This window comes from Mus caroli, chromosome 8 (assembly GCF_900094665.2).
Source record: "Mus caroli chromosome 8, CAROLI_EIJ_v1.1, whole genome shotgun sequence".
NCBI classification, from domain to species: Eukaryota; Metazoa; Chordata; class Mammalia; order Rodentia; family Muridae; genus Mus; species Mus caroli.
In genome coordinates this window covers 102861615-102869654 of record NC_034577.1, presented here as the reverse complement: position 1 = coordinate 102869654, position 8040 = coordinate 102861615, and positions in this window count along the sequence as shown.

Below are 8040 nucleotides of genomic sequence, written 5' to 3'. Positions count from 1 at the left end.
TTGTAGACCAGGCTGGCCTCGAACTCAGAAATCCGCCTGCCTCTGCCTCCTGAGTGCTGGGATTAAAGGCGTGCGCCACCACGCCCAGCTTTTAATAATGTTGTATGGGACTGTCTTGTCAGCTCCTTATGTGCCCACCTAGTTATTTCTAGGTGGCTTTTACAGGGTGGTATTTTGTCAGGGAAGGGATGTATTTTCAAGGCTTTGAAATAGAATGTCCAGTTCTTTCAGAGAAGGGCCCCACTGCACCCCCTACCCTGACCCCCCTCTCTCTCTCAGCATACATGACACTCACTGTATATGTCAACCCTCTAATAAAAAAAAAAACAAAAACAAAAAAAACCTGTCTGCCTGCCTCTGAGCATGCATACATCCAGTGACTTGGGTAAGCCCTACAATGATCTAGGAAGATAAAGGCCACCCCAGCAGCAGACTAGACTGTCCAGCTTGGAGTTCCAGAAACTTCTGCTGCACCAGCTCAGGTCTGTGTCTTTGACCAGCGTGGGGTTCTTTACAGCTTGGTTGTGTGGCCCATTGCCCAGACCACACCCCAGAACAGGCAGAGCCAGACTTGACCCAGCCTTTCCCCTAAGGTTCAGCTTTTCTAAGCAAACACACTCAGGTCACTGGCCTCTGGGAGGAAAGGCACTCCCTAAACTGGCTTTCTGCCCAGGGAGGACCCCCCCAAACTCACACACTCTCGAAGCTCCTATTGCAAGGCTGCCCCCTCAGGAAACCCCTGCCACTTCCAGCAGGCCAAGTGGAAAGCACAGGCATCTCTGTTTCCTTCATCAGGATCTATCGCCTCCTATCTAGACCTCACATTAACAAAGTCAGTCGCCACTCCAGAGATGCAGGATGCCGTCCAGAACCAGCACCCTGGGAAACGTGTAGCTTTCTAGGATCTTTCCTGGACATTCCCTTGGTTAAACTTTGAGTGTTATTTGAAGAAGGTGCTAGAGGTCACCCAGGGATGCCTCTGGTCCTCATTAGCCTCCCTCCAATTAGCCCATCAGGAAGCACAGGGCATCCTTCCAGAACACAAGAAGAAGGAGCGCCAACTGTTCTTCTGAAGGTCGTGAATTCAAATCCCAGCAACCACATGGTGGCTCACAACCATCCGTAATGAGACCTGATGCCCTCTTCTGGGGTGTCTGAAGACAGCTACAGCAAACCAGTGGGCCAGAAAGAGAAGAAAAAAAAAATGTCTGAAGACAGCTACAATGTATTTACATATAATAAATAAATAAATCTTTAAAAAAAAAAGAACACAAGAAGTGGAAAGTTGGGCCAGGCGTGGTGGCGCACACCTTTAATCCCAGCACTCGGGAGGCAGAGGCAGGCAGATTTCTGAGTTCGAGGCCAGCCTGGTCTACAGAGTGAGTTCCAGGACAGCCAGGGCTACACAGAGAAACCCTGTCTCGAAAAACCAAAAAAAAAAAAAAAAGAAGTGGAAAGTTCATGGGGGCCACAGGGCAGCATAAACAGAGAAACTGAGTCAAATATGATTCTGATAGTATTTCCTGCTGTCGTGCCAGCCATGCTCACTGTGTCCTAGTGGTTCAGAGTGAAGCAGACACTGACCTGGGCCACCATGTCCCTTGTTATCACAGAGTACATCAAGGATGGAGCCCCATGCACTGGTGACAGACCTGGGTGATTTATGAAAAACTCGTCTGAGAGAAGGGAAGAAAATAGCCTTTGAAAGTAAGATACCATGCAGGAGTTCACAGAGAGACCAAAACCCAGGCCAGCCCCACCCCATCCTGCCCTGATAGTGGAGGTCAAGGCTGACAAGCACCACTGGTTCTTGCCAAAATACAGACCTTGCTCTCTACATCAAGTTCCTTCCTGTTTTCACAAAGCAGTCTCATTACTTGGGAGGATCAAGACTTTCCCAGTACCCTACCCCCTTTCTAGGGAAGACCCTTGGCCTTGGGCAGGATCACAGAGCCTCTGAAGGAGGTGCCTGGTGATCTGCCCTCACTGACAACATGACACTGTGGCTTGGAGGACCAGTGACCCCAATGTGGCAGCTGCTGCTTGGGGGCCCTTTAATTATTTAGAGAATGTATACTATTCAGCTCATTGGCTCCATTTCTGAGTTCAGAGAGGCAATGCCCCGGGGACTGTTTCCAATGAAGAATGAAATTCCTACTTGTCCCGGTCACTGAAGGTGAGAGCTGTTCCTGGAGGTGGCTGTGGTCACCCGGCGTTTGCAGACATTGTAGAAGGGTAGGAGGCCAGCAGACAGTGCTCTGGGGGTCTGCTCAGTGAACGTGCTTCTCCCATCTCCTTAGGAGTGAAGAGGGTTGACATGTTGAGTCCACATTTCATGGCTCAGTTATATTCCCTGTCTTTTTATCAGTGTTAGCCCGGTGGGGGGTGGGGGTAGAAGACCCTTAGACTAGGTCCCAGAGGATTGGTGGTCTCTTCCCAGGGCAGCTTGCAGTTCTTAGAAATCAGTAGTTTCATTTCTCTCAAAACTTGTTCAGAATCATCTGTTTGTGATGGTGCACCTCTGCTGTAATTCCAGCAGCACTCAGGAGATGGGAGGATTCGGAACTTAAGGTCATCCTCAGCTACGTAGAAAAATCTGAGGCCAGCCTGGGCTACATGAGACCCTGTCTCAAAAATAAGCTGTTTTAAAGCAGAGGCCGAGTATAAAAGTAACTTTTATTCTGTAATAATTGTTGTCTCCAAGGCTTACTGACTCTTGTCTGCTGACCTAGGTCTAGCCCTGGAAGCTTCTAACCTCTGTACAATCTAATCTAGGCCTAGAATGTTTTCAGCCTCTGAGACTTGCTGCTGTAGAAGCTCACCCTTTCTTGTTCTTTCTGATCTCTGGCTGGCTGGTTCAACTCAAGCTGGTCTGGCTCAACCTCCTCTTCCTGCTAACTGATTCAACGTAGCATCTCTCTCTCTCCTCTCTCTCTCTCTCTCTCTCTCTCTCTCTCTCTCTCTCTCTCTCTCTCTCTCTGTGTGTGTGTGTGTGTGTGTGTGTGTGCGTGTGTGTCTTGAAGTGTTCTGCTTGAGGTAGGCTTGGATTTTTTAAAACCTATTTTTAATAAGGGTTTTTAAATGCCTTGACACCACCCTTCTCGACCAACATCCAAAAGTAGGAGAGAAAAGAAGGTAAATAGGACCAAGGGGTGTGGGCCTGTTTAGAAGTCGTTTCTGGGGGCAATTCCAATCTCTGTCAGGAAACCAAACACGAATCAGCAGCAGCGGCAGTCCTCTGCTGCAGAAATGGCACACGTCCAAGGCTGCAACCAGGTCCGGCCGAGGCGACAGAAAAAAGTTCTCTGCCATGCCTCTCTCAACAAAGTAAAGATCAACGAAGATGAAGACACGAGGCCAATGAAGCGTCGTGACGCAGGCTACGCAAGCACACGGCCGCTCCAAACGCTCCAGACATCACGTGTCCGCCCACGTGTCTTGCCTCAGCAGAACGAACGCCACGTGAGTCTGTATCACCTGACCTATCCAGAAACGCCCCCTTCTGCTTGACCTCAAACTAACTCTGACAAGCTATGCTAATCGATCTCCTGGCTCCTTCAGGTTCTCTGGCTTCTCTCTTCAACCTGTCTCTATAAAACTCTCCCGGTGAAACTGCCTCCTTCTCTCCATCTCTCTTCTCCTGAGAGTTGGGTATATCCTATTCTGTCAATTCTTTCTCTGATTTGTCACTTTGTCTATTGTAATAGAAACACCCGTCTAGCTTACAAATAAATGAGACTCACACTGTGGCTTTGACAATTACTGGGGGCCACCCCTAATCTACTCTTCTAACTGCAGGCCTGGCTACCTCCCTAGCAGTGTATCCCAGATACTTGCTGTTTCTCCTGGCCATGTGCTCCTGGCTCCTCTCCCCTCATGGCAGCTTCCTCCTCCCTCTTCCTTTATCCTCCCTCCTCTTCCAGCCAAGCCACTCCTAACCTGCATACCTCTAATCCCTCCAGTAATTGGCTGTAACCAATTTTATTTAACCAATAGTTTTAAATCAAGGAACAAGGTTTGTACACAAAATTGAGAAGTCACTCGTAAGCCTAGACCTTTGGGTATAGAGTTTAGCATTACCATACATAGCAATAGACCAAACCCCGACAGTCTCCCTCTCAATTAGACATTACTTTCAAATATAGGTGCTTCCTTCTACAAACTAACTTTACCTCCATTGTTTGGGATTAAAGGTGAGTACTAAAGGCGTGTCTGTATTCTAGCCAGAGGGATTAGTGGTATGTGCTAAGGGTGAGCCACACCACACTAGAAACAGTTTTTTTTTTTTTTTAGTAATAACACAATCTCAGGGTTCACAGAGTGATCAAATATCCTGCAACAGCAGATGGATCTCTGAGAGTTTAAGGCCAGCCTGGTATACATATCAAATTCCCAGGCAGCCAGAGTTATGTAGTAAGACCTGACCCAATCTCAAAAAAAAAAAAAGAAAGAAAGAAAGAAAGAAAGAAAGAAAGAAAGAAAGAAAGAAAGAAAAAGAAAAGGAAGAAAAGAAAAGAAAAGAAAGAGGAAAAGGAAAGAAAAGAAAAAAGAAATTGTCTTTAGAAAGTTAAACTTGGAAGCCAGGTGTGGTAGCGCACCCCTTTCATCCCAGCACTAGGGTGTCAGAGGCAGGCAGATCTCTGTGAGTTTGAGGCCAGCCTGGTCTAAAGAAAGAGTTCCAGGACAGCCAGGGCTGTTACACAGAGAAACCCTGTCTTAAAAAAACAAAGTTACACTTGGGGGCCCATAACTCAGGGGTTGAAACCATCTTCTGCTTTCTCAGGTGTGGGGCTAGAGAGATGCCTCAGTGGTCAAGAGCACTGGCTGCTCTTCCAGTGGATATAGGTTTGAGTCTCAGCACCCACACAGTGGCTCCCAAGCATCTGTAACACCAGTTCCATGGGATCAGAAGCATGGGCACTAGGCACAGATGAGGTGCACAGAAACTCATGCAGGCAAAATGCACAAAAATAATAAAAATAATAAACTGCATTAAAAAAAAAAAAAAAAAAAACAAGGGCTGGTGAGATGGCTCAGTGGGTAAGAGCACCCGACTGTTCTTCCAAAGGTCCAGAGTTCAAATCCCAGCAACCACATGGTGGCTCACAACCATCCGTAACGAGATCTGGCACCCTCTTCTGGAGTGTCTGAAGACAGCTACAGTGTACTTACATATAATAAATAAATAAATCTTTAAAAAAAAACAAAAACAAACAACTTACACTTGGGCTGGAGACTTGGCTCAGTGGTTAAGACACTGGGCTGTTCTTGGTGAGAACTAGGATCAATTTCCAAAGCCCAGAAGGCAGCTCACAGCCTTCTGTAACTCTAGTGCCAGGGGATCTGACCCCATCATCTGACCTTCTTGGGAACCAGGCACACACGTACATGTAGGCAAAAATATATGTGTAAAAAAGCTAAAACAAACAAACAAACAAACAAACAAACAAAAAACATGTTTATACCATTACACTTGGAGAGGCCAGAGAGCCAGCTCAGCAGTGAAGAGCACATTCTACCCTTGCAGAGGGTCTGAATTATGTGTTCAAACATAAACCACACACACACACACACACACATGCACACACACACCAAATTGTGAGACAACCACCATTGGCCATTTCCAGATATTTTCATCATCATGAACAGAAGCTCTGAGCTCATTAAACAGGAACGACCTCTCTTTAGCTCCTGGCAATGACCTCTGCACGTTCTGCCTTTTTGGCTTTGTATATTCTCATTCTCAATAACATCATACACTGTTTGTCTAAGTGACATCATATACTATCTTTTGTTGTGCTTTGCTTGTTTCACTTAGCATTGTATTTTTTATTTATTTATTTACTATTAATCATAAGTACACTGTAGCTGTCTTCAGATGCACCAGAAGAGGGCATCAGATCTCATTAGGGATGGTTGTGAACCACTATGTGGTTGTGGGATTTGAACTCAGGACCTTCGGAAGAGCAGTCGGTGCTCTTCACCATTGAGCCATCTCTCCAGCCCCGCATTGTATTCTGAAGTGTAATTTGTGTGTGTGTGTGTGTGTTTGGGGTTTTGTTTTTGTTTTTATGGTTTTTCGAGACAGGGTTTTTCTGTATAGCCCTGACTGTCCTGGAACTCACTCTGTAGACCAGGCTGACCTTGAACTCAGAAATCTGCCTGCCTCTGCCTCCCAAGTGCTGGGATTAAAGGCATGTACCACTTTTATCCCAGCTTTTAAGTGTAATTTTTAAAAGATTTATTTTTATTATTTTTAGATGTGTATGTGTGAGTACCTCTGTGCATGTGTACGTGTGTGCACGTGTGCGTGTATGCGCGCATGCTTACGAGCACTGTGCCTGTGAGTGCTGGTGCCTGCAGAGATACTGGATTCTCTGAAGCTGTAAAGTTGTGAGCTGCCTGGAGGAGGTGTGGGGATTTGAACTCGAATCCTCATGCTTGCACAGCACACACTGACTAAGCCATCTCTCCAGCTTTCAGGGTCCCACAGAGATTTGGAATGTGTTTAATGCCACTGAATTGTATGCGCTTAGCACTGATGAAAATGGCTAGCTTTGGATTGTTTATATTTTGCCATAATTTTTAAAAAGTATTTACTGAATTAAAAAAAAAGCAGCATAGATAATAAATGAGCCCAAGAAAGATTAGAACACAGGAGCAGGAGAGACGCGGTGGTTAAGAGCATATGCTGCCCTCCGCCCCCCCCCCAAAAAAAAGCAGGGCAGTGGTGGCACACACCTTTAATTCCAACACTTGGGAGGTAGAGGCAGGCAGATTTCTGAGTTCCAGGTCAGCCTGGTCTACAGAGTGAGTTCCAGGACAGCCGGGGCTACACAGAGAAACCCTGTCTCAAAAAAACAAGCCTTTGCTGCTCTTCCAGAAGACCTGAGTTCCCGAGTTCCCATCAGACTTCTCTCAACATCAGCTCCAAGCATTCTCTTTGTCTCTCATAAGAAAAAGTTAAAAAAACAAAGTAAAGCTACAAAGTAAAATAATTATAGTTAGGAAAGATGCCTCAACGGTTAAGAGCATTTGATGCTCTTGTGGAGGACCAGGTTCAGTTTCCAGCACCCACATTATGGTCTTCTGAATTCCATGGTGCACATACACATTCAGGCAACACACTCATAGACAGAAAAGTAAAATTAATCTAAAAAACTTGGAAAAAAATAGCGAGAGTTACCCAAACTATTTTCCACCTCAATAGAAATCAAACAAACCAGGCAGTGGCAGCACGTGCATTTAATCCCAGCACTGAGGAGGCAGAAGCAGGTGGATCTTAGAATTCGAGGCCAGCCTGGTCTACAGAACAAGTTCCAGGACAGCCAGGAACACAGAGAAACCCTGTCTCAAAAATAAAGTGAACTTGTCAGTGAACATTGAGAAAAGCCAGAAGCGACTCCCTTTCTGGGCTAGCGTGGTACCCATTGCCCACCCCCACCATAACCACAGTTGGTCTCTTCTTGCTCCTCCTCTACCCCCAACCCCCCACCCCCACCCCCGCACAAATGCAAGACGCAAATGTCAACTTTGTGCAAGCATGGGAGCTCATTTCCTTTTTCTCCTGCTACAGAAAGCTGTCTGCATAGTTTCCTGCCATGCTGCTCTGTGCTCAGATTCCAGAGGTTCGGTGTGTTCCCATGGTTGGAACATGGTCCACGAAGCTGTGTGAGGTTTCTGAGACCCTGTGAGAAAACTCCAAGACAAGAGTCCTGTGGTCTCCATTCCTTCACAGCATGGGGTTTTCTTGGAATGAGGTTTCGTGCCCTTCCCAGGTGTAGGGGACAGGAGTGAATTTACTTTGACTGTTGTTATTAAGATTCCTCTATGGAAAAAAACATGTTTTTGCCACCTGTGACTTGTTCTTCTGGATTTAACACTCTACTCTCTTGGTCAACTCTTCTTTTTTCTTTTTTTTCTTTTTTTTTTTTTGGTTTTTTGAGACAGTGTTTCTCTGTGTAGCCCTGGCTGTCCTGGAACTCACTCTGTAGACCAGGCTGGCCTCGAACTCAGAAATCCACCTGCCTCTGCCTCCCA